The sequence below is a fragment of the Rhinolophus sinicus genome, linkage group LG02 (genome assembly GCF_036562045.2).
Source record: "Rhinolophus sinicus isolate RSC01 linkage group LG02, ASM3656204v1, whole genome shotgun sequence".
Classification (NCBI taxonomy): Eukaryota; Metazoa; Chordata; class Mammalia; order Chiroptera; family Rhinolophidae; genus Rhinolophus; species Rhinolophus sinicus.
This window is the reverse complement of record NC_133752.1, coordinates 6,876,455-6,891,198: the sequence shown is the minus strand read 5'-3', so window position 1 is coordinate 6,891,198 and position 14,744 is coordinate 6,876,455. Positions and strand designations below refer to the sequence as shown.

The window sequence follows — 14,744 nt, the reverse complement described above, 5'->3', positions numbered from 1 at the left end:
AGAAATGTCTTTTCAGGTCCTCTGCCCATTTTTCAATTGGGTTGTTTTGTTTTTTGTTGGTGAGTTGTATGAGTTCCTTGTATATTTTGGATATTAGCCCCTTATTGGAGGCACTGTTCATAAAAATCTCCTCCCATTCAGTTGGTCGCCTCTTTATTTTGTCGATGGTTTCTTTTGCTGTGCAGAAGCTTTTAAGTTTGATACAGTCCCACTCATTTATTTTAGCTTTTACTTCCCTTGCCTTTGGAGTCAAGTTCATAAAATGCTCTTTGAACCCAAGGTCCATAAGTTTAGTACCTATGTTTTCTTCTATGCAGTTTATTGTGTCTGGTCTTACTCTTAAGTCTTTGATACATTTTGTATTAATTTTGGTACATGGTGACAGATAGCAGTCCAGTTTCATTCTTTTGCGCGTGGCTTTCCAATTCTCCCAGCACCATTTATTGAAGAAGCTGTTTTATCTCCATTGTATGTTTTTAGCTTCTTTGTCAAAAATTATCTGTCCATATTTATGTGGGTTTATTTCTGGGTTCTCAATTCTATTCCATTGGTCTCTGTGTCCATTTTTCTGCCAACACCATGCTGTTTTGATTATTGTGGGGTCTCTTCTATAACAGCTCAAATCCAATTTATGGCCTAATTACTTCCCAACAGCTCCACCTGCTAATGCCATCACTTTAAGAGTTAGCATTTCAACATACGAATTTGGGAGGACACAATCATTCAGGACATTGTAATTATGCTCCTTCATAGAAAGAATGGAGAGTGATTCTTCACCTTGAAGAAATTTGTTTTTTGTCTTGAGATAGGGGATCCGAATGGAAATATTCTAGGACCTAATTTGTCAATTCAACAAATCATTATCAGTAGTCTGTGTGTCAGACACTTATCCAGGTACTAGGGATGTGTCAGTGAATAGCACAGACAAACACATCTGCCCTCATGGAATTTCACTGAATACATGGTGACTTGCTCCCCAAGGGAGGGAAAAAGCTCTTATGAATATAGGATGATCCCTTTTTAAATACAACTTTAAGAGCTTGCAAACCATATGAATCTTGTTAAGGATCACTCGTGTAAGGTTTATTGCAAAGACTGAACAATTTTACAGACAATGATTGAGGGAAAGATCAAAGCATACAATAATTTTTGAGGACCAAAAAGGCTACAGTGATCACAAAAATTCAGTGAGTCATTAGCGTTCTCATCTCACATCGAAGGTACCTTCCCCCAAGTCACAGAGATGCTCGGTGAGGGAACCAAGTGCTGGCTCAGGCTCTGGTGATTTATCCCCTTAAATTCTCACCCGCCTAGGTTCTGGGAGGAAGGCTCTAGCCTGAGTAAATAAAGCCAGTCTGTTATTGTTTCTGTTCTCCAACTCCAGCTGTGCTCACCCGTGGTGAAGACTACAGGGTTCATTCTCCCTTTTCTTCTGTTCACACACCCCAAAGAAAGAGGCAATTAATAAAGCTGTTTCATTTTCCAAACATCTGAAAGGCATAAAAGATAGAGATGCTTGGAACAGCAGCCTTTTTTCTTTTCTAGCCAGTGATCTGCAAACTTTTAGAGGTGATTGTAGGGCTGCAAGAAGTAAATAGGTGCAATTTGTGGTAAAACATATCAAGATGGAACAACCGTGAAGAGTGCCTCTACCGGGTAAATGGTGCTAAAATACAGCTAATACCAGCCATTCAAGGCATTCTCTTTTCACATAAAAGACATATTAATTTTATGAAATGTTCCAAGACCTTGTTATGTAAACAAAACTTAAGCACTCTGAGTGGAGAAAGAGAGAGAGAGAGAGAGAGAGAAATGTGGCAGATAAAGCTGTTTACAGCTAAATATATTAAAACCAAAAGGTATGGAGAGCAGTCCTTTGTTTATTCTGGATTTTTAAAAATTTTTTTAAACTGTAACTAACATAAAATATTATATTGGTTTCAGGTGTACAACATTTATATACCTAAAGAAATGATCACCATGATAAGCCCAGCAACCATCTGACACTGTACCACGCTGTCACAATATTATTGACTATATTCCCTATGCTGTACGAGTATATTACATCCTCATGACTTACCTGTTTTGTACTTGGAAATTTGGACCTCTTATTCCCCTTCACCTTCCTCCCCTTTGATAATTTTTCAATGACAGTTGACATTAAATATTATTTTATATTAATTTTAGGTGTACAGCATAGTGGTTAGACTTTTATATAATTTAAGAAGTGATCCCCCTGACTAGTCTAGTACCCACCTGGCACTATACACAGTTATTACCATATTATTGACTGTATTCCCTATGCTTTACTTTACATCCACGTAACTATTTTGTAACTACAAATTTGTATTTCTTAATCCCTTCCCCTTTTTTCACCCACACCCCCAATACCCTTCCCCTCTGGCAACCATCAAAATGTTTTCTGTATCTATGAGCTTGTTTCTGTTTTGTTTGTTTATTTCGTTCTTTAGATACCACATATAAGGGAAAGCACATTGCGTCTGTCTCGCTCTGTCTGACACTCCACTCAGCACAATACCCTCCAGGTCCATCCATGCTGCTGCAGATGGCAAGAACCCATTTCCTTCCATGGCTGAGCAATATTCCTTTGTATATACGGTATGTACCACCTCCTCTTTATCCATTCTTCGATTGATAGACACCCAGGGTGCCTCCACATCTTGACCATTGTAAACAATGTTGCAATGAACATATGGATACACACATCCCCTCAAAGTAGCATTTTGGATTTCTTCAGAGAATTACACAGAGGAGGGATTACTGGGTCCTTCTGTGTCACTTGTTATTGCCTTTGTTTTAAAGTCTTCTTTGTCTGGTATAAGTATTACTTCCACAGCTTTTTAATTTTGTTTCCATGTTCATGAAATATGTTTTTTGCATCCCTTTACTTTTAGTCTCTGTGTGTCTTTTGATCTGAGTGACTGTCTTGTAGGCAGCATATATAAGGATCTTATTTTTTTATCCATTCAGCTAGCGTATCTTTTGATTGGAGCACTTAATCCATTTACATGGAAAGTAATTGTTGTTAGGTATGTAGTTATTGCCATTTTATTATTCATATTTTTAGTTTAATTTAATTTAATTTTATAATTTTATTTATTTGGTCTCAAAGAAGTCCCGCTAACATTTCTTGTAATACTGGTTTGGTGGTGAGGAACTCCTTTAGCTTTTGCTTGTCTGGGAAGTTCTTTATCTGTCCTTCAATTCTAAATGATAGCTTTGGTGGGTAGAGTGATCTTGGTTATCTTGGTTATAGGCACTCACTTTTCATCACTTTGAATATTTCCTGCCAATCCCTTCTGGCCTGTAAAGTTTCTATTGAGAAATCAGCTTATCGTCTTATGGGAGCTGCCTTGTAAGTAACTAGTGTGTTTTCCTGAAAATAAGACCAGGTCTTATACGTATTTCTCCAAAAATAAGACCACGTCTTATACTAATGTTTGCTCCAAAAATGCATTAGGGCATATTTTCAGGGGATGTCTTATTTTTTCATGTACAACAATCTACACTTATTCAAATACAGTCATGTCGTTTTCTTCTGGAACATCGTCATAACGTACTAAATGTGTCCGTCTGGCTGACGATCTTAACTGGGGCTTATTTTCAGGGTGAATCTTATTTTCAGGGAAAGATGGTGATTGCTTTTCTCTTGCTGCTTTTAAGATTCTCTCTTTGTCTTTAATTTAACCTTTGGCATTTTGATTATGATGGGCCTCTAAGGGTTCACCTTGTTTGCAACTCTCTGCCCTTCCTGGGCTTGTATATTTCCTTCACCAAGCTGGAGAAGGTTTTAGACATTATTTCTCAAACAGGTTTTGAATTCCTTGCTCTCTCTCTTCTCCTTCTGGTCCCCTTATAATGTGAATGCTGGTACTCTTGATATTGCCCCAGAGGCACCTTAAACTATCCTTATTTTTTTGGATTCTTTTTTTCTTTTTGCTGTTTTGATTAAATGTTTTCTGCTACCTTATATTCTAAATCACTGATTCGATCCTCTGCTTCATCTAATGTATTGTTTCCCTCTAATGTAGTCTTCAGTTCAGTTGTTGTAGCCTTCATTTCTTTTTTTTAGTCTTCATTTCTGACTGATTCTTTTTTATGTTTTCTGTCTCCATTTTTATGTTTCCTATCTTTTTGTTGAAGTTCTCCCTGAGATCATTAAGCATCCTTGTAACCAGTGTTTGGAATTCTGCATCTGGTAGTTTGCTTGTCTCCATTTTGTTTAGTTCTTTTCCTGGGGCTTTGTTCTATTCTTTTATTTGGGACATGTTTCTTTGTCTCCCCATTTTGGCTCCCTCTCTCTGTTTCTGTGTAGGGCTGCTATGCCTCCCAATCTTAGTAGAGTGGCCTTATGTAGTAGTTGTCCAGTGGAACCTAGTGGTGCAGTCTCCCTGGTCACCAGAGCTGAGTGCTCCAAGTGTGTCCTTTGTGTGGGTTATGTGTGCATTCCTGTCATAGTTGAGACTTGATTGCTGTTTGCACATCAGTGGGAGGGATTGGCCCTCAGGCTGATTGGTTGTGAGGACTGGCTGTGACTACAGTGGAGAAATTGTGCAAGAGCTGACCCTATAGAGTGGGGTTTGCTTTAGTGGGGTTCTGGTGCCTGCCCAGCCTGCCCTTTGGGTGTATCATCCTTGGAGGTGGCTGGGTGATGCTGCAGCTCAGGCCAATGATGGCCAGTTGGCCTGCCAGCTCTAGGGTTTCCTGATAGGGGTCCCACTGCTGGTCAAATTTAGCCACAGTCTGTGACCTTCTTGGGGCCACCTGGAACAAGCCACAAAGCAATCCAGAGATAGCTTCCACCACCACTATGATTGTAGGTGCCTTGACAGGCCAAGCCATGAACAAAAGCCAGCTGCCACTAGTACTAGGCTTAGGGCTACTCAGCTAGAGGTACAGAACATGCCACTTGTTTGGGTTTTGTGAAACTTTAAGAGATTTTAGGAAAATTTAAACCATGAGCAAAGGCAGGTCCTTTATACAGAAAAGCCACTGGAAATGGCTTGAGTGTGTCTGAAATTTGGGTGGGGCATGGTCTCAGGGAACCATGGGGGTGGGGGCGGATGAAAGGTGATAGACAATTTGATGGAGGCTCAGATTGGCATCTGTCTGCATCTACACACAGGAAGGGGGTGGACTCAAATAAGAAACAATGGCTTCCACCAGCTCCTGCCCCTGGGAGAAAGCTGTCCCTTTAGCCTACATCCTGACGCCAGAAAACTCAGGTCCCCCATATTTCCTTGTCACCTCTCCCTGTCACCTCTCCAGCTGTTGCCCCAGCATTGGAGCTCAGAGCCAGTGATTTCACTGATAAGTTTGTATGTGGGCACTTTAAGAAGAATGCTTGAGACTCCAACTACCCTTTTCTCACTCGGCCACAATCTCTGCTGGTTTTCACAGCCAGACATTATGGGGACTTTCCTCCTCGGCACTGAAACCCTGGACTTTGGAGGCACTGGGACCCCTCACACCTCAGAGGGGGGACCTCCACAGCTGAGATATTTCTCCTGATTTTTAATGGTCACACATGTGACCAGCCCGTTCTGCATCTCTGCCCCTCCTACCAGACTTGAGGTGGCTCTTTCTGTATGTCCATAGTTGTACTGCTTATGTTCAGCTAGACTTTAGGTGATTCTTCTGTTTACTCTCGATTTTATAGTCTTCGTTCAGAACAAAAACAGCTTCCCTCCCCAACTTTACTTGAGAAACTTGTCTTTAGCCCCTTGCATTGGGTGATAAGTGTGTGGATATTTATGTGAGTCTGTGTTTGTGTGAGCTCATGCACATGTTTAACTGAGCGAACTCATGCATTTGAGTATGTCTGTCTGAGAAATTGTTGACGTATTACCTGTGTGCATAATTGTGTGAGTGCTGGGTTTTCAGACATGTGCATGAGCCTGTGGGCAGTTAGAGGGCACACCTGGGTTTGTTTGCATACATAGGTGAATATATGATCGTGTGTGTGTGTGTGTGTGTGTGTGTGTGTGTTTGCAGATGTGTGAGGCTGTGCATGCATACAGTTTTGATGGATTGCATGTGTGAGCAAATTTAGGAGCTTAAAGGTGTGTGTGAGCACCTGTATGGAGAGAAGTACAGGTACACCATATGCACAGCCGTGAATGTGTGTGTAAACACATATTCCTGTGCAAACCCAAGGGTATATTTGTATTTCAAGAACGTGTGCATGCTTGTGTGTGTTTTACAAGTCTGGGGGAAGGTAAGTTACGGGCCTGACAGCAATGGCAAAGAAGGACAAAGTGTTACTGGAGGGGCTGTTCCACAATAGCCATGCTTCACTGTCAGTGCGGAAGCTGTTTCCAGAAATGGCTGCTGCCTATTGGTAGTGCTGTGCTCAGTTCATTGATGTCAAACTCTGTCTGTTGGGTCTGGCACTCAAGCAATAAAGTCCACACTCCCAGAACCTGTCCTAAGTTTAAAAGGTGATTGAAAACAGATATTTTTAGGAAAAAAATTACATTTTTGTGGTACTTCATCTAGAGGGCCAAACTGACAGGTGTGTGTGTAACCTGCTTGGGGTAGGTTAGAGGGACTGAGGACAGGAATGGAAAGGGGACCGGGAATTGGGTGAAAGTCTGGTCAGACACACTCCAGCTGAGACAGATTTTCACTGCTTTCTCCTGGATTCTGAGGAGCTGTTAACCACCGTGCTTCCTCCACCCCCAACCCCTCAAACAGTAGGATTCTAGAACTGAGTGAGACAACCTCAAAAGACCTCCTTTTGTTTAGATTTTAGGAAACTGAGACCCAGAGTGGGAAGCCTACGTCCTTAATAAAGAGGCAGACTTCAAATTATTAGCCAAATGAATGAAATGTGAGAACTCTTTGTAGAATTCAGATTTTTGTCTCCTTCTAATATTCTTTTATTTTACTTTTTGCTATCAATCAATGTTTTATAAAATGATAAACAAACCAGGAGTTAGGCAACTGTTGATTTAGTCAGGGAAGGGAAGAAAGAAGGGTCATAGGTCAGCACTCATGCTCCATTATGTCCTTTTCTGGGTTTTGCGTAGACCCTTTCATCTGAAATCCAAACATACACAAACACTTTTTCTCTCTCAACAGGTCATTTGAAATATTGGTGTAGCACATAAAATGCCTCTTACCAGAGGATACTTTTAATTTGCTTTTACCCATTATGCAGTTTCACTGAACATTTTTTTTTCAATTGCTGCTATAAGTACATACATTTAATAAGCCATGGATACGCTTATATTCATGCAAATCATAATAAGGATGCAAATACATATTTATAACATGCATGACAATTCAGGAAAACTATATTTTATACTTTACAGAAATACTTGTGTGATATACACTAATTACTAACTCACTGTACTGATAAAAACAACAACAACAACACAACAACAAAACAACCATCCAAACAAACAAAGAGATTTAGGGCCAATGGTATAGTTAGGATGAACAACTAAGAATGACCAAAAGGACCAAATCTGCATATGGCAAACTAAAAATGCAAGTGCCTTTAGAAGGGGTAAAACTGTTTATGCCTGAAATAAAGGTATGGCTCTCAATGGGAAGTCCTTAGAAGAGGGATCTGGAAATATTCTTTCTGTCTGAAACCTAGAACCTGATATATCTATTGAGGAATGTTTACTATGTCCCTCCCAACTCTTAGTGTCTCCCCAACTTTGACTGCACTTTGCCTGACCCTTAGACTCAGAGCTTTACTGTTGAGCTGGGACCGGAAGTCTGCCCTCTCTGAACTCCAGTCTCATTCCTGGGGATTCTCTCATTCACTTGGCCTTTGCTAGACAGACCTCCAGTTTCTCAGAAGATTGAACTCTGATCGTCCTTTGTAAGGACTGGCTGCATGGAGTTCCAGTGGAAATTTCTCCCAAGCTCTGCCATCTGGCTGCCAGGACTGTCACCATCTGAATACAGGGGGCTGGTTAGAACATTTGTGCGTTGAGTAAGAAGCATTCTCCTTTCCTTTGCCTACTGAACACTGAGACTTCTGCAACTCATTGTCAGAATGAGGGACTAAAGAAATAGATCCACAAAGTCTTTTGCACCGAAGATTTGTAATTAGATCTATGGCCCAATAGGTTTTTTGATACTTTTCTTCCAGTGTCTTAGACATCAGGGGCCCTCAACTGTGGCTTCACATTAGCATCACCTCAGATAATTTTCTTAAAACCCCAATGTCCAGGAACCTCCAAAAATTTGATATAATTGGTCAAAAGTGAGTTAAATTCTTAGGCTCGGAGGGGAAAGGAATCGAGGCTTAGATGTGGATAACCTAGACCAAAATGGCAGAAGACAAAATAAAGGCTTGGGACCAAAGCCTTATTATAATGTAGTGTATACTTTTTCCTGGAGTGACACCTCCACATATCTTCCTTTGGCACCTGTGGTTCTGAAAATTGGCTTTGGGATGCAGAGTCTCAAGGACCTGGATATCGCAGACAAGGTTAGCAGCAAACAATTTATCATGAGCACGGTTAGGAGGAGACACTTGTATCACCTCCCCACACTCTTTCCTGGCCAAACCTCTTGGAAGCATTGGTGAATGGGCTGCTGGACTTCCTGCCCTGCTCCCTCACTCATACGTCACATATAGGTCACACTGAGGGATTAGTGGGATATGTGGGATTAAGAGAAAGAATTGCTGCTCCTGTGACACTCAAGACTTTCCTAGCCTCTTAGGGATCTTTGTGCTCAGAGAACAGGGCCGTTATGCTTTGCCTCTCATTACACATCAAAAGCAAACTGGGGTTAGGGTCAAGTTCTGTCTTTAAAAACAAGTTTGGCGGCTGTATTTCACTGTCCCCTGCTGGGACATAGCCAGGTTCCTTGCTGCAGCTGGCCAGGATATGACCTGCTAATGATTCTCTCCCTAAAACAGAGCAGCTCAGTGGTTTAGACCCTGTCACTCAAAGTTTTATCCAGGGATCAGAGACCTCAGCATCCGCTGGGAGCTTGTTAGAAATGCAGGTGCTCTGGCCCCACCCCGGAACACTTGAATCAGAATTTGTATTTTCACCAGCTTCTCAGGTGATGCACCTCTGAGATGAAACACTGGTTTAGACCAGTGCTTCTTCCTGGTCCTATCATTAAATCATATGAGGAGCTTTTAGAAAGTAAACTGAAACCCTGACCCCATCCAAAACCAGTTAAATCTGAATCTGTGGGTGGGACCCGGGCATCAGTAGTTTTAGAAACCCCTCATGTAACAGTGAAGCCAGGATTGAGTGATGCCGTGTTAAGTCCAGAGGAAAATGATTTAACAGTCTATTTTAGACACAGATCAAAGTTACAAACTCAAATTCATATATTCCAACAATAAAACCAATGTTTTGATTTCCAGCCAAATGGTTTCACTCGTTCTGGGTACATAGGGATGAAAAACAAAACAAACAAACAAAAAAAGAGCAGATTATTTACTTTGTCCCTTTTAATGCCAAAAATGATTAGGTCCCATCTGAAACCCCATGTGTTGTTAAAGAAAAACCATAATCTCGGACTTGGACAATGGGTGGGCACAGACTGAAATAAAACCTATTCCCTCGTCCTTCTACATGATTCCAAAGATTAATCAGAAGAAAGCTGAGGAGCTCAGATGTTGTTGTATAATTTCTCCCAGTATAATTTCTTTAACGCTTCTGAGCTTCCCCGACATGTGGAAACACTCATTGGCCCATTCTTTTTACCCTTATGATGGTGTCTGAGAGGAGTCATTTATATCTTACTTAACTTCTACTATTTCTTTGTAGGGGGACTGGGTGGGGGAGAACTTGCCAAATGGCTAGACATCCTGACATTTTAATTCCGTCTGGGTTGAGTAAGGAGAAATATAGTATTGACCGAATTGGAGTCATCAGTGAACAAGAGGGGAGTGTGCAGGTTATGAAAATCTTCCCAACCCCTTCTAAAGTTGCATTGTACGACAGCCCCTATTCTCAAATAAAACACAAACCACAGTCTGACAGCCTCTGGGGAAAACCTGGCCTGCATAATGTTTTAAACATTTGTTTTGAATTAGCTGCTGAAAGTTAGAAATTGAGAGATCTTGCATAAATTTTGGACTTTTCATAGAAAACAGAAAGAGCTGGCAGTATATTTTCCTAATTTAAAGGCTTAATAGTTAGGAAGCCTTAAGTAAGGTACATAGCTATTGGGAACCTCGGTGACATTATCTGTAAAATAAGGACAAAGGGATTTACCCCATACGGTAATTGTGAAAATTAAATGGGGTGATATATGGAACTCCCTCTGCACATTTTCTGAATTATAGTAGTATTTCAGTAAATGAAGTTTCATAGCATCATTATTATTCAAGAAGTTGCACAGAATATACAGACATAAAATACAATAAATACCAAGATCATCTTATCATTTATTGATAACAATAGTACCGTAATAGTTCTTAAAGTCTCTGTTTTGATCTAGTCTATTTGTTTCTTTTGACTTTAATGATTGCTTTTTAACATACACTTTCCATTGGCTTTGCTCTTTTCAAAGTTGTACAGACTAGATTTGGCTGATTCTGATACCCAGGTGTTCTGAACAAAATACTCTCTACCATGGTGGGTGTGGGAAACTTTTGTCATTTCTAGAAGCTGAAGTTTCGCCACATCTCCTCAACGTGCATCGCTAATTCAAATTGCCCCTTTGAAAAACAAACAAACAACAACAAAAAAACAAAACTTTTTTACAACCACTTTCTACCATGGCTGGGCAACTTTTTAACTCTTTCAAGCCTGCTGCATACAGTTTAGGACATATTGGTATATATGACTAACCATACTGTGATATTTAGAACACGAGCTGAGAACAGTTTGTCATCTTAGAAATAAAAATACATTGATGACTATTATGTGTCTGACCCTGGGCTGGGCAACGGGCTACAGAGGCCAAAGAAAGTCAAAGCTTAATTTATTGCCTGAAAATTTCATTTCAGCTGTGCTTCTTTGGTGGGATATCGTGACTTGCTCTGCCAAATTAAAACTGAAACAGCAATTTGACATATTCAGCTGGTAAAACTTCTTGTAGAAATAAATATCCATTGAGTGAAGTAAGCCCTGACGGCCAGGCTTGTTTATAACTGCCAATGATTTAATTGAATCACAGCTGCAGGATTAAAAACACAATAATGTTTAGCCTTTCCCAGCATTTCACATCTTTTATCCAATAAAATCCTTAAGTTAACTCCCTAAGACCACTAATGAAGTTAATTAGTAAACATAGACCAGGTTACGCTCTGCTAACCGACGACCTGCAAAAGTCAGTGGCTTAACAAAATATTTTCTTACGCACACAATTTCTTGCTCATTGAAATTCCACGTGCCTTATTGATCCAGACTCTATCTGTTTTAAAACTCTACTTTTTCAACATGTGCATTTTTTATTATTACTAGTTTCAGGTGTACAAAACAATGTAATGGACATTTACAGCCCTCACAAAGTGATAACCCCCTCCCCCAATCTACTACCCCTCTGACATCGTATACAGCTGTTACAATTCCATTGGCTCTATTCCCTATGCTGTACTCCACATCCTGTGACTATATATATATATATATATATATATATATATAATTATTGTTGACATTCAGTATTATTCAGCTTCAGCTTGAGATGTACACTGCAGTGGTATCTCAGAAATATGGAAATGGAACTACCTTATGACACAGCAATTGCACTCTTACGTATCTATCCAGAGAAACCCAAAACACTAATTTGAAAAAAATAAATGTACCCCTATGTTTATTGCAACATGTGCATTCTATTCCAGCCGTAAAGAGGAGAGGGAACAGCACTCTCATTAGAAATAGAATGCTACCACAGGCACAGCTGCTTTCTATGCCGAAAGGCAGTGCCGTTTATTGATCAGGGCTTCAAGACCTGGGGTACGGGCCCAGATGCCACTTAATGGCAGTGGGGTTTGAGCACTATTTGAGTGTCATCAGCCTGTGTATTCTCTTTAGTAAATGGGAACAACACTATTTTGCTTGTATTCCATGAAATAATGCATTGAAGGCTCTTTTCACATTATATAATGTAACACAACATAAGTTATTCCTGTGAAGTGATCACGATATCCTCTACTAAGGTTGTTGTGATGGTCAATTTTATGTGTCATCATGGCTAGGTGTGGGGACAGAGCCCCAGAAAGCAGTTTCCAGGCTCTCGGCCTCACATAGACAGGTGCTGGCTCAGGTAGTAAATGGCCATCAACTGTGATTGCATGGCCATCAGCTGTGGCTAGTTGGCCGTCAGCTGTAACCAGTGAGCCATTGGTCACTAATATAACTGCTGTGGCTACGCTAGCAGAAAATGGGGGCTAGCAAGAAGATGGCGGCTGGGCTGGCAAGCGTGGATGGCGGTTTGCAGACAGTGTGGATCCAGCCTCCAGTGAGAGTATAGTGCCGCCAGAGAGAATATAGTGGTATGACTCCCCTACCTATGGCTCCATGGGTGTTCCTTTTTGGCCTCACCATATCCTGCGTTCTTGTATGGGGAGCGGGAGCAGAGACCCCACAGGCTTCCCTGCACGACAAATGGCGCAGCGAGCAGGGTCTCCCGCACGACAAATGGCGCAGCAAGCAGGGTCCCCTGCATGACACTAGGCTATGGACCCCAGATACTCAGTCAAATGCAAATCAAGATGTGCTGTGAAGGGCTTTTGTAGAAATAAATGTCTACAATCAGTCAACTATAAGTAAATTTAATCCTTGATATTCAATGTGGGTCTGATTCAATCAGGTAAAATGCTTTTTGAGCAGAACTGAGGCGTCCCTGATAAAGAAGAAATTGTACTTATGAACTCTAGCTTCTGCTCACACTGGAGAGTTCCCTGATGGCTTGTCCTATGGGTTTTAGACTTGAAATGCCTCAAAACACACAGAGAATCTGATTCCCCCCCCCCCAAATGTTGACAAATGTGGCTGATAATACAATGATCAACATGACTTGTTTGCTACCCTCTAGGACCTTCTAACATAACATGTTAAGAAGATGTCTGCAGGAATAACCACAAGATAAAGAATACAATCATAAATGACATAAACATGAGAGGGAGGGCAAAGGAAAATGATATTTTTGAACATGTGTTATGTTCCTCGAACTGAACTAGCGTCTTTACATAGTTGGTCACATTTAATACACAACTGTCTCACAATCTGGGCATTTGACAATTTTGAAGAGGAAATTGAAGGAAAATTGAGAGACTTTTTCCACATTTCATAAGATTAAAAGGAACCGATACTTAATTCAGGCTTTTTTTTTTTTTAAATTGTGTACAAAAACAGCGTAGTGGTTAGACATTTATATACCACATAAAGTAATAACCCCAATAAGTCTGTTACCCATCTGATACTGGACATAGTTATTACAATATTATTGACTATATTCCCTACGCTGTACTTTATATCCCCATGACTATTTTTTTAATTACAGTTGACGTTCAATATTATTTTTTATTAGTTTCAGGTGCACAACGTAGTGGTTAGACATTTAATTCCGGCTTTTCTGACTCCAGAGATCTTTAACTGTATGTGGTGGGGATTCAGAGGGCAGAGGAGGATGGGAGAAGTGGGGACAAGGTGTCCATCAAATCTTTGGGGAATAGACCCTCTTCTACCCAAACTGGTGCTCCTTTGCCCATAGCATCCCCCACCCCCTCCACAGGAATACTCTCCATTCTCTCCCCCTACCTGAAACCTTCCAAGAAACCAGCCTACGGAGCCAGTTTTTCATGAAAACTTGATGACTATAACCTAACCCCCACCTACCAAATTTATTTTGTCTTCAAGCTTCTCCGTCTCTTACGTTCTGTTGCATGTTTTAATGCAGCCATTGTGAGGTAGGTGACCCATTTGAGGATGGAAGAACCCTGGTAAATGTGAAAACTCAATGAAGGTTTAGATTGTTAGCTTATTCTCTACACTCAGTATGATTCTTGCCCCAGCTCTGCCGCTGTCCATGGACCCTGGGACAAGGGACAATCTATATGGCTCTTAACTTTTCATCTGTGAAAGAGGTACTTTAGATGGTCTGTAAAGCGCTTTTCCAAGTCTAATGTTCATTCATTATTTCAAGAAATACTTCTGGACCCATTAGGTACCAGAAGGTCAGCTGGATCCCTGAAGATCATGGCCAGTAATAATGATGAGAGTAAGATATAATAGGGAAGGTATTAACAGAAGTTATACATGATATATGTGTATATATATATATATATACTAATACATGTATATATACTGATATACATACACACATGTGTTTATATATGTGTGTTTGTATACATATGTATATAAACTTATGCATATAAATTTATGTGTGTATATAAAGTTAGTGCATTGCCTCATGTGGTAGGATTCAATGAACACATTTCTTTCCTCCCTTCCCCTCCCTCCCTCCCTCTCTTTTTTACACAACTCTGCAGCCACGGTCAACGTAAATTTGATCTGGCACAGCAGCCATCACCCTAAATCCCGGGATGATGTGTTACCTGTCTGAAAGGCGACAGATGAGACTCTTTGCAAGCCCTTGCTCTCTATATCACTGTTTCATTCTTCATCATCTCCTGGAGACAGATTCACAATCCTCAATGGTTTCCCAGACTGAAAGCATTGTTATTATTTACACTTAGTTTCTTCCCACCTGCTTCTGATAAAAAAAAAAAAAAAGGTTTGTAGTCAAATGCAAGGAAAACAGATATTTACATGCTCTATCAATCT

General features: G+C 40.5%; 1 long non-coding RNA gene across 2 annotated transcripts in view; it reads left to right on the top strand.

Annotated features, from left to right (window-relative positions):
- LOC141568229 (uncharacterized) overlaps positions 1 to 14,744 on the top strand; it is a 298,088-nt gene that overhangs the window by 146,011 nt on the left and 137,333 nt on the right. The window contains exon 2 of one of the 2 annotated variants that reach the window (XR_012491298.1): positions 2,472 to 2,619. The exons of the other annotated variant lie outside the window; for it this stretch is intronic. This is a non-coding gene — a long non-coding RNA (uncharacterized LOC141568229). The remainder of the gene's footprint in view (positions 1 to 2,471; positions 2,620 to 14,744) is intronic. 2 annotated transcript variants of the gene reach the window in all.